Here is a 12,845-nt window from a genome sequence, read left to right as displayed (position 1 = left end):
TAAGTATGATAATGATGCCTCTGTTTGCCCCTCTAAAAAGCTGGATGAGATTGCAGCAACATTAGAGGTGTTTCTTGTCCTATGCTCTGCAATAATGAAAGAGCATCGGGATCTCAACTACATAGTGGCTAAGATTGTGCATGTGATATTGAATAATAACAACTGTACCACTGTTGAGGGGTTTAACGTGGGTCAGGAGGTTAACTCAGGGGAGATGATTGATGTCTTGTGTGATGTTATGGGAGAGGGTTTGTTTGTTGAAGGAGATAGATGTGATGAAATACTCATCAGTTGGGATGAGGAGGTTGCGCCTATTTCACCAGATCGGAATGATGAAGCAGGTATGGTATCCCACAAGTCGCGGGGGAAAAGGAGGCCACCACGTAAGAATCATAAAAAGAAGAATCAGAAAAGTAACTAAGTTATTGCCTGTAAATTGCCCCTAAAAGAATTGCATCTCATTGGCCTATACTGGTACCAATAATGATGCTTGTATCTGCATTAATAATCTATATGATCTGATCTCACTTAGTGGTAACCCTTCTAAAAAGATTAACATGGGCGTTAAGGCTACAGGACCAATGGATAATTGCATTATAGGGATTCGGGATACTCCTAGTTAACCACTTTTGAGCCTTCTGTAGGCAGAGAAGGTGAGACTATGTGTTCCACCTCTCTTTCACTAGATACTAAGGGGTCCGCTTTGGAGGTTAGGAGGGTGAGAAGGAAATGTATACATACATGGAAGATGATGGTGACATGGATGATTGTGAAGAGGTTGACAATAGTTACTCTCCCAATGGGTATAGTGCTAATTACCAATTGCATAAAATTGGTTGAGATTTCGCCTGTGGCTGATAGTCCGTTTGATATGATAAGTCATTTATAACACGCCTGTACACAAGTGTTTCTAGGTGCGACAGAACAAGGAGAGGGGAAACAGGAGGAGGGCAAACAACGGTCTTACTAGGTCTTGTGTCATTCAGATCGCACAAGTGCGGGGAGGGAGGGGAGAAGTGTAAAGGGGATTCAGTGGGGGAGAAGTGTAGGTGACTCAATAAGGAAAAGGAAAAGGTCCAAAATCTCACTGTCTAACACGAATAAGAGTGTGTAATTTCAGCACTGTCATCAAAATAGTAACTATTTACATATCCTGGATTGGATATGTAAATAGTTAGTATTTGATAGTAACTATTTACATATCCTGGATTGGATATGTAAATAGTTAGTATTTGATAGTAACTATTTACATATCCTGGATTGGATATGTAAATAGTTACTATTTTGATGACAGTGCTGAAATTACACACTCTTATTCGTGTTAGACAGTGAGATTTTGGACCTTTTCCTTTTGATAGCAATGATATTGTCACTTTCATCATGAAACCTAAAGCCTCTAGGGTCTGATGGTCTTGCAAATGTAGTAATTCAACACAATCAACCGGAAATGGTCTACTCTGCTACTTAAATTATTTGTTAATTTGGAAAACCGGTGAAATACCTGAAAGTTGGAGGTCGATTCTGATCCCTCTTTTTGAAAAGGGTTCTAGATCTACCCAATCCAATTATAGAATGGTAGCTATGTCCGATATCTGCTGTAACATCTCCAACACCTTACTACTGAAGATTATTATCAAATGGATAGAGCATCAGAATCTTATCCATTACCAGCAAACTGGTTTAAGGAAGGGGCACAGTTCTCTAAATAACATCTTTACACTCAACTACCTCATTTCTGATATTTTAAAACACCTTGAGAGCAGTTTTCATCTGTGCTCCATAGATTATAGTGGGGCATTTGATTGTGTTAATCGTGAAAGACTTTGGCTAAAGTTATTGAAATGGGGTATTTGCCTGATAGTTTTGCACTTTATTATTAGGGCGATGAATACTGCCACAACGGTGACTGTTTGCATGGATGGAAGAGGTTCCCTCACCACCCCGATTGAGACCAATAAAGGCCAAAAACAGGGATGTGTGATGTCCCCAGTATTATACAATTTGTATGTCGCAGATATGGATCTCAGTTTGTCAGGTCAGAACTGTTCTCCTCACAAAATAGGGGATGTTGCCATAAGATGGTTATCTTATGCAGACGATACTGTTATAATGGACAGGACTGCAATTGGCCTCCAGAGATTGTTAGATGCAGTGGTTGTGTATGCCAGTGATAATGATCTTGTTATCAATACTCTTAAATCGAAAGTAATGATAATTGGTGCACAATTTGAGAAAAAGAAAAATGGATCTTATGTTTGGAAAATAAATAATGAAGCACTTGAGAATATGGATGTCTATCCATATCTAGGAACACGCTTTGTTAGTAACTTCTCTATCTCAATTTGTGAAAAAAGTTGTCAGCCGGATGATTAATAGGTGGAATGTCATCAGAAAATACTGGGAGTTAATGGGCATTCGGAGGGGTTCATAGAAAAGTATAAAGGTAGTATTGTTCCTGCAGTTCTGTATGCTTTTGATCAGAAAGCAAGCAACAAAGGATCTATACCGCTGCCATCGGAACAAATTGTGCAGCTGGTGCATAGCTGAGCATATAGACCCTTTAACTTGTGGCACACCATTGGTGTTATGTTTCTTGTTACATCTGCCTCATCAAGGATGCAGGTTTCCACTGCAGAAGGTTATCTGGCAGCGCTATCCATTTTCAAGCGCTCTCCTGAACAAGGTTCTTAATTTAAAATTCCCATTGTCCTCCAGTTCCTGAAGGGACTGACAAACATATTTTCACTGGTACCTTTTGTAGTTCCGGTTTGGGACCTTAATTTGGTGTTGGAATTCTTAATGGGAGCTCGATTTGAACCTCTTCAGTCGAGTCCGCTTAGGATGTTGACTCTGATGTCTTTCTGACAGTGATTACTTTGGCTTGCAGACTGAGCGAATTTCAGGCTTTGTATTACAAACCACTGTTTAATACGTTTTATAAGGAGAAGGTTGGTTTGAGGGTTCGCCCTTCATTTCTGCCTAAGGCAGCGTCAGAGTTTCACCTGGCACAAAAGCGTGTCTTGCCAGCCTTTTATTTACCTCCTCATTCTTCCAAGGATAAAGAAAGGCTGCATTGCTTGGACCTAAAGAGAGCCTTGAGCTTTTACATTAGCATGTTGGTTAAAATCAAGACAGGATGACCAGCTCTTTATGGGCTATACTGGCCATAGGTTGGGACAGGCTGTTACCAAACAGACCTTATCTCGATGGATAATTGTATGTATCACTGAATGCTACACTTTGGCTGGCAGGGATGTCCCTGATGGTTTGAGGGCGCATTCCACTAGAAGAATAGCTACTTCTTCAGCTCTTCAAAGAGGGGTGCTGATGCAAGACATTTGCAGTGCTGCAACTTGTTCTTCGCTGCACACCTTTACTAAGCATTATTTCCTTGATTCTGTGTTGGGTTAGGACGCTAAATTTGACAAAGCTGTTCTCCACAGCATAAATCAATAGTACATTCTTAGTTCTCACCTCCATCTACAAGCTGCTATGGGTGTCTCAAAAGATGAGGAATCTGTGGGAGGACATGATCCATTGGAAAAATAAATTACTTACCCCTGTGTGATAAATCTGATTGTGTCATTATTCCTTTCCAGGCGGTGTCCTCTCCCCATGTGCCCAGGGGATGGCAGCCGCTACCTGATCCTGACCATGGGGGCGGCTATATGAGGGAGGATCACATGGGGGGGGGCGACCCTCAGGGGAGTAACATGACTTCATTGGACGAGACATGGTATTCCCCTTTTTCTTTTGAGGATGCCCCCTCCATTCACCATGCCTTAATGGCATATTGCCATGACGCCCCTCATCCACATTTCAAGGCTACTGAGAATACCTCTCCATACAAGTCATCATGAACTGACTTCCCATGCCCTCAGTACAAAGGTACTGTAACGAGGAAGCTGAGCCGAGTAATGAAGATCAATGAAGGCCAAGAGCGCAAGCTGTGCTCTAGTTGTTGCAAGTGCATACATGATGCTGGGACATTTAAATCGCTGAACTAGCTGACAGACACTGGCTGGAGAAGTCCTCTCTAAGTTGATTGAGGCACCGGTGGGCAGGTGTGAAGTCTGTGGAGCCAACCGGCTCTCAGAAGAAGCAGAGGAGAGTAGACTGCAGGAGATGGTATGCTGCGAGGACGCCATAAGGGGAAGAAAGGCTTCCAAGTGTTTGCAGGTACCAAAAGGAAGCATCCACTCTGCTCGAGCACAGAGAAACCCAGAGCAGGGAGCCACAAGGGACACAAACAACGTTGCAGAGGAGGCGAACCCAGAGAGAGGGAGCAGGAAGCTGAAGAGCCACTGCAGGCTTAACATGGGAGAACCAACGCACGCCACCGAGCTTCCCAAGGGAAGTGGGGACACCGGGGCATTTCGCCAATCTTACTGAAGGCAAAAAAAGTAAATGAAGCATATTAGAAAGAACGAGAGATTCAATATTTCTTAAAGAGACAGAACGGAACAAATATAAGAGACTATCAAGTTTGCAAGTGTGTGCAGTGTTCATATGAGAAAAGCCCTGGCAAAAGAGTACACCAGGCAGATTAAGTTGCAAGTGTGTTTATATGAGAAAAGCCCTGAGAGGAGATTATACCAGTCAGATGCTAGTTGCAAGCATATTCCTATAAGAATGCTCTGGCAAGAGAGCAAACCAGGCAAGGTCCAGTTGGACAGTGTGTCAAGTACATCACATGAGGAAGTCTTGATAAGGATACACCAGGAATAGCCAAAGACTGTGCTGATCTATATATTAAAGAAGTGACCTGGCGGGAGCCCGAGGTATCCTACCAGGATTCAGACTGGCGGCTAGGTTGTTTTGCATACCAGTTGTGTTGTTGATCAAATGAAACTCAAGGAACTGATATTTTTAAAAGTATAAGGCAGAGTGGGGAGAGATTACGGGGAAGGGAGCCATCCTCTGAACTGTGAACGGTATCCTACTGGAACTTTTGTGTTGGAGTTGCGCCTTTCCTTTTCGAACATTTGTACGCTACTCAAGGCCAAAGACATTTCCCTTTTCACCTTAGAGTTGGTTTTTGGAATGTGAGGGCCAGAATAGTACTTTAGACACAGGACATTTTGCTTTGGTCATCTTGACATTGGATAGACCCTTACTTTTCTTTTCGGTAGGGAAATAACTCTTAGAGTAGGGACAGAGAGGCATTTTCCAACCTCCCTTTTGTTTCAATAAACGTTTATGGCCAAAGCCATGAGTCACCTGTGTCTGTGTCTCATTCCTGGCTCCTCACACCTGGTAATGTTCTTTCTGATGGATGACTCCTCCCACGGATTCCTCATCGTCCTCCCAGCCTACCACTCTATTTTGTGGGGAATTTCCATTGTTTACATGAGCTTCCCTTTCAACGTCTGGGTTTCTTTGGGCTTCGAGATGACTGTGCATAAATAACAGAAAAACATGAACTGAGGCTATGGGCACGGTGCGTGCTACTTATACCAGCATCACTATCACAGCCGAGAGCAGGATGGAAACCGCTGAGGGACCTCGAGTTGACAACGCACAGCAGCCTCTGCTGTTAAAAGGTTTCCAAAGCTGCAATCAAGATATCGGATATATCAAAGATGAGGAATCCATGTGAGGAAAATCCATCAGAAAGAACATTATCAGAGGTAAGTCATTTTTCTTCTCTTTTAGGAATCCAATGCTTATGTCGATTTCCCCAGTGAGGCAGGTGCTTCTTATGCCTCCTTTTCTGTAGGGGTCTTATCGTGCTCAGAGAATGCCATCTCTTTGTCCCCCATGGGCTTCCTTTTCATCTTTCTTTTAGAAGTACTCGTGTTTGTTTACTACTGCCCAGCTCGGTTTGTCTGCTCTCAGTTTTTGACAGCACTGCTGACCTGCAAAAATCTAATAACTTTGAGCTGCTGCGTTCTTTTAATTATTAACATATTTGCCTTATTTCTTTTCACCAAATCAACAAGGCTGCTGCACCTTCGGTCTGACTCTGGGGATATACTAACTATTGTAAATTGGCATGATGGAACATACAGCATTCCTGGGCTAACTGATGCACTGAACTCTGCCCTTACTGGGGGACATGGACATAAGAGTTTAGCTTTACTGTACAGAGTGGACCCATGGAATCCAACTTTTTCCCTGGTAACTTGGTATTTTAAGGATTCTAATCGGACGTCACCCTCCAGACCAGAACTCTTGCCACTAGCCTAGGATGCAGTGCACAATTAAAACACTTTTACTTAATTTCCTAGAATTCGGATTGAGCTGACACCCAACCCATCTCACACCCCCTTTTACAAATACCCCTGGTCACAATGGACCACGAACCAGGCCAGTGGGTGGTAATACAATATTTATTTATTTTAAATTCAATGAAAATCACAAACATTTACTATTGGGCAGCAATCACCAATGGGGTGATAATTACAAGGTAAATTGATGTAATACACTTAGTTCGTCCTTCTACTATAACATATCCAAAGCACAAATGAATGGGAGCAATTTTACTGTTCGGGTAGATAGCACCCGAGTTAAGATTTCCCCCTGCAATGCTCCTTTTAAAACCTTTGCAATTGCATAAAATAGCACTAAGAATTACTAAATATTTAATTTAAATGTGCAGTTCAATGAATGAGGTAAATATGACTTATAACAGTATAAGGGATGTAAGAACATTCGCAAATACAAGGCAAGGTACCCACAACGGGCATACAGTTAAAAATTCAACTTTGAAGTGACAACACAGTGCAGCCAAATCACACGCATAGAAATTGCATTTGCTAATTTACAGAGGTTTAAATGTCAAAACAGTTTGAAAAACGGTTGAAATAGTCCCGAATCGGAATGCGGTTTTTAGGCTGAATGACAAATGCACATCACAGGGATAATATACAAGTGAAAGAGTGACTCTAAATGGATGACTGGATGAGATTTTCAATGGGAAAGGAAATTTGCTTTTAAAAATAAAAGCAGTGGACAGGGAAAAATCGGTTTTAAAAGGAAAAGACAATTTTTACAGAAACTATATTGTAGTGGCTAGAAAAGAGAGAAGCCGGCTGCGACACAGGTTACTTTGCAAGTGTAACCCCTTTGCGCCGTGTGGCTCTTTATGTCGGAATTAATTAGTTTAATCACTTGTGTACGAGCGCGATAGAAATAAAATATCAATCAATCAATCAAAATAGTACTAAGAACTTACACAAGACAGAAATGAGTGGAAGAATGGCGCTAACACTTAGAGATCAAGGACAGGATGCGCAGAGGATTCTGACCGTTTTAAGGATTTCTGCTAAGGTAGTTATGGGATTTCTACGGGGTGGAACCTAATGCAAGGTACAGAGCAAAGGATGCAGTTTGTGGATGTTGGGGAAGGGGAATAATCACAACAAGCACTTGAATGGTGTATTTGGACAGCGCATCAGGTTTCTGGACAGCAAGGCAATATCTGATCACTGGTCACAGCAGCAAGCTCTCCCAGAAGAAAACAGCTGGGCAATGGTCTTGTCACTCCACAGCGGCAACTCAGCTGGATAGAGCAGATAGCAGGGCAAGCAGGCAGCACTGGATAATCCCACTGAGGATTCAGCCACCTTTCCCCTTTCTCCCCGAATCTCTTGGGATTTTTAGTGGGGTTTCTCTGGATCAATGGTCCTGCCTGGATAGGGTCCGCTATGCTCTGGCCTGGCAGTGGAATCTGGAATCTTGCAGAGTGGAGATGGAATATTTGGATGCGAAGGATCTGAAAAATACAGAAGAGAGTGTCCTTTGTCTCTCTGAGTCTTCCCCTTTTATAAGGCGGGTGACATCACAGGATTTACCATGGGGGCAGGCCTTTGGCTTGACATGCCTCTAACAACTGGATTGGTCAGGGTTTACTGTTACCGCCTTCCTGTCAACCGGTTGGGCTTCAAGGACATGAAATCAGTTTATGGTGTGAGCTTAAATTGCCCATTCCCTCCCACAGTCATTTTTGCCAATAATCAGTTATGACATAAATTGCACATTTTTACAGTTGTGGCACTTTTGAAAAACACATAGGCAAATGACACATTTCATACAGAGCATGGCATTCCGACTCCCAAGTCTGTACTTTGTCATTTCACCCTCCTAATAATCTTTCACACTTTTCAGTGGGAAATATTTCACCTAAAATTCTACAATTTTACATATGTGTACCTATTATCACAGAGCATGTTTGCATAAAATGTTAAAGTTGCACCAAGTATACTTTTACCACGATTTACATTTTTGTGCCGTTTGCGTCTCCGGCATGCTAGGGAAAGCCACAATATCTTGTTTTAATGTCACAAAAATTACATTTAAACTGTTAAACTCTTTTGCATTCCTGCATTCTCCGGTTGCAGAAATAAAGTCTTCAAGTTTATTCATTCAGAACATGCCCCAAATGGGCCAGCATCGTATTCCAAATAAGGGCATTTTTTTTCAACCCACAGCCAACTGTCGGGCACTAGCCCTGTTGTCATGGAATTGTCTTTGAAGCTCCTCAGTTTGAGTGGAGGTGCTGCTAAAATAAAATCACACCTATATGTCCCAGAAATCCATTGTACCCGGCTGGAGCACTGCCACAGAGTCTAATGAGGGTGTAAGATGCATCACCCTTGCCTATTCATATGCCCCAGATGCTGTTACAGTTGGGTGAAGGTAGATCCACTAGTCAGTCCTTTTGAAGCCAGGGCCTAAAAACCTGTCCTGCTGGTTCCACAGTAACTTTATTTTTATTTTTCTTTCTTTCCTGAACCAGAAAGAAAGACTGTTGGCATTAAACATCCTATATATGTTTTAAAACAACCCCCATCACATTTCTATGCAGGGACAGGGCCTTAATTCAACATTCTCTTTTAAACAGATATTTTCTTGTTTGTAAAAGCAACAATTTACATGTGGATCATTTTCCTTGGCTATCGGTTTCAGATGCGGCTTTTCCTGGTATCTTTATTTTGAGCATTTCCTTGGCCATAGTCAATTTCTACTACACAGGAATCTGTTAAAAGCAAGAGTCCAATGAAACCGACATGAGCAAAGAAAGCGAGAGCTTCTTATGAAGGGTTTATCTGTGTCATTTTGTTGCAAAAAGGAAAGCGTTTTGCGTATGGCTTGAAGTGAAGTTTCTTTGTTACTTCACAGATCTTGCTGACACAGCCTGTCATTCAATGAAACATGCCCCCTTTTTTACTGGAGCACAACCTGAATACGGAGGGACCTAGCTGGGTCTCAGTGGATCAGAACTGTGTACTGTCGAACAGATAAAAAAGAGCATCAGGGCGCAGTCATTTTAAAAATCAGAATATTTTCTTTCTCAGTGAAAATGTTTTGAGCTGGCAACATAGCAGTGCTGCCTTTGAATTCTTTTCTTTGGTGCAATTGAAGAAAATTCTGGCAGCAATTGTCAGGGTGTTCTGTGTTTCATCTTGCCCCATGTGTGGCTGGTAAAACGGCGCAGCCATCATTTTGGAGACTGCAAAGCACAGTTTTAATGTAAGGCAATAGTGCTTAACGGAGCCAGCGCAACCATGCTGGTGACTGCTGAGATGTAGTTTGTTGAGGTAGGGGAGTTCTGCTGGGCTAGTCAATGTACCCCACAGATTCCACCCCCTTCTTCCCGAGACTTCTTGTTGAGGGAAAGTAGGGCAAAGTGGGGTTCATTGGGTGGAGTTCTTTTTTTTTAATCAGGGAGCGGTACGATCATCCCTTTGTCTTTCTTTGGAGCGTGGAGCGATACCCCCTTTCTGTGTCCCTGGGGAAGTCCTCCTTTGTCTACGAAGGACAGAATTGGTACTAACTAGCAGATAGATATAGACAGATTACAACACTTTCCCACTGACTGTCTTCCCAGAAGGTTGACATCAGTGGGTCAAACAGATGGTACATTCATTAAAAGACTTGAACAAATAATTCCTTAACAAGGCGAACATAACTATCCACGTTCACACCATGTTTTGTGATCCTTTTTTCGCAATGGTAGTGAAGAAAAATACTCCCTGTTAGATAGATATACCTATGTACCTACCTATCCCCTTCTGCTTTTTCTTTCTCTGGCTTCTTATCCTCCAGGGGTCTCCTCTATTTGACCTTCCTTAGGCTCCTCAATAAGTCGCAAAGGGTGCCTGGGGTGACAACTTTTTAACTGATTAATGTGGACCCATTTCTCTTCTGACAACTCTCCTTTGGTGATGCGGATTCTGTAGGCGAAAGGTGAAATTTTATCTACAATTTCAAAAGGACTGCGCCAGGAAGGGAGAAATTTCCACTCTTTGGTCTGGTTCCTTTGGAAATTGTACAAGTAGACCCTGTCTCCTACTTGGTATTCCTTTTTGGTTATTTTTAAGTCATATTGAGTCTTCATCCTCTCTGCTGATTTTTTCCAGATTCCGCTGAGCATACGCAAAAGCATACTGAAGATGTTTTCTTAGATTCTCAACATATTCGTGAGTTGTGGAGGCATTTATCAGTGTCTGCTCTTGTGTTCTATAGAGCAGATGCTGAGGTACCCCCATCCTTTGCCCAGTAATTAGCTCAAATGGAGACGTTTTGGTCGCAGAAAATGGGGTAGATCTGATGGCCATCAGGAAAAGCGGTAATCGGATATTCCAACTTGGCCCAGAATCTGCCACAAACTTTTTTAGGATGCTCACAATTGTTTTATTGTACCTCTCAACTCCCCCACTAGAGGACTGATGGTATGTAATATGAAGTTTCCTTTTTACCCCAAGTATCTCCCACATCTTTGTCATCACTTCGCTGGTGAAGTGACTTCCTCGGTCTGACTCAATCCTTTGGGGTAGCCCAAAACACAAGAAGATGTGGTTGATCATCAGGGCAGCTGCTGTTTCTGCCTTGCAATTTGGGGTCGGGAGACATTCCACCCAATTGGTAAACAAGCATCTTACTGTTAACATATACTTGTTCCCCCTAGAGGAGCCAATCACAGGCCCGATGAAATCTACTTGTAAATCTGACAAAGGCAGTGTCATCCCCCTCTTCTGGAGGGGAGCTCGGTGTGTGAGTGAACTTGGCTGAAATTGTACACACACAAGACACCCCTTCTAATTTTGGTTGAGGTCCTGCTCCATGTCTGGCCAGTATGCAACCTCTCGCAAGATTTCCAGAGTAGTGTGAAACCCCCGATGTCCGGCTGTGGCCGCGTCATGGGCGTGACTTAGCATCAGGCTCCGGAATGAGGTAGGTACCACCCACTGGTTGCATCCAAAGATGGATCTCCTTACCAACAAGCCATCTTGGATTCAGAACATTTTGGGACACTTAATCCTGAGGTCCTCTTTCCCAGTGTAAACTGTCAGAGGAAAGTTCTCAGGGTCCTCAATGTGTTGATAAAATTTCCTAATAATCAGATCCCCTTTTTGTGCTGTGATTAAATCAGCATCTGGGGTCTCCTTGCTCCACTGGGCAGTTGAGAGCTCCTTGTGAGCATTTGTCTGGGGTCTGGTAACAGCAGTGACCTGGCTTTCCCCCAACAGGCCCTCAATCTCAAGGCGATCCCCTTGAATGGCTCCGGTTTTGGCCAGCTGATCAGCTGGGTCATTCCCAGTTTTGTCTGGACCCTCTATTCTGGAATGACCCTTAATCTTTTTCCAATAGATGTTCATCCCATTAGAGGTGACCAGATCATCAATATTGTGTATTAGCTTGCCATGTTTAAGTGGTTTGTTATTAGCACACAGCATACCTCTGGTTTTCCAATTAACCAGCTGCTCCATTAAGCAGTTCTGGACATAATCTGAATCTGTGATTATGACCATTTGTGGAGTTGGTGTTGGACGGCAGTGAGGATGACCTGATGAACTGCCATCAACTCTGCCACCTGACTACTGCGGGGACCGATTTTGTACCCAGCGGAGGGTTCCGGGGCATCATTCACCCAGGCATTCCCAACACCGGCCACCAGTTCCTTTTCCCTGTTGTCAACATAGTAGGAGCCCCCTTCCACATAAACTCTTGGTATTCCCACTTGTCTTCTTCATAGACTTTGTGTGGCTAATTCCGCTACGCCTCCATGTTGTCCTGGGTTTTGAGATTTTCGTCCTCGAGACAGTTTTCTCTGGCACAATCATGCAAGTCAGCCAGACCTTGAGCGAGGGAACTCTTCTTGTTTTGGGCATATCTGACCTCCACAGGAAAGCCTTGCATGGACAGAATCCAGGAAGTAATTCTGGAATGACTCACATTTTCTGCCCAGATTCTGTCGCTTTGGAGGTATTTCAACGGCTGGTGTGGAGTCGCCTGATGAATGGGCGGTCATTTTTCAATGCCCACACCATTGCCAGGAGTGCTTTCTCACAATCTCATAATCTCACAATTGTTGAATTGTTCCTCCACAGAGGATAAAGTCTTGCTTGCGTAGGAGATGACCTTATTGACATTGCCATACTTTAGATATAATACTGCTGTCAAGCATGTATTCGAGAACTCGTCTCCAAGAAGAACTCCTTGTTTTTGACAGGGTAAGCTAGACAAGGCACTTGTGAGAGACTTCTTTTGAGTTGTTTTACTGCCTCTGCTTGTTCTGGACCCCACTCCCACTTGACCCCCCCATTCAACAGATAGATCAGGGGTCTTGTGACCTCTGCGTAATCCTCAATTAACTTCCTACTGTAATTAGTCAGTCCAAGGAGGCTTCTTAGCTCACGCAGAGTGGTGGGGTCTTTTAGTTTTAATAGTGCTTCCACTTTCTTCTCCTGGGGACAGAGACCCATAGCAGTTATTTCATGTCTCAAGAAGTTGCCATGGGTCTTGGACCACCGTCCCTTTTGGAAGGACAGTTTTGCTTTGGCAACCCTCAACTGGGTCAGAACATAACGGATTTCAGCTATGTGTTCCTCCACAGTTGA

At 43.2% G+C, this 12,845-nt stretch overlaps 1 protein-coding gene across 4 annotated transcripts in view; it reads left to right on the top strand.

Annotated features, from left to right (window-relative positions):
- Positions 1-12,845, top strand: part of LOC138538879 (glyoxal reductase-like) — a 1,290,729-nt gene that overhangs the window by 190,950 nt on the left and 1,086,934 nt on the right. The window lies entirely within an intron of this gene.

Source organism: Ambystoma mexicanum, chromosome 1q, assembly GCF_040938575.1.
Source record: "Ambystoma mexicanum isolate Mex_15411 chromosome 1q, UKY_AmexF1_1, whole genome shotgun sequence".
Lineage (NCBI taxonomy): Eukaryota > Metazoa > Chordata > Amphibia > Caudata > Ambystomatidae > Ambystoma > Ambystoma mexicanum.
This window is presented reverse-complemented; position numbering and strand designations above follow the sequence as displayed.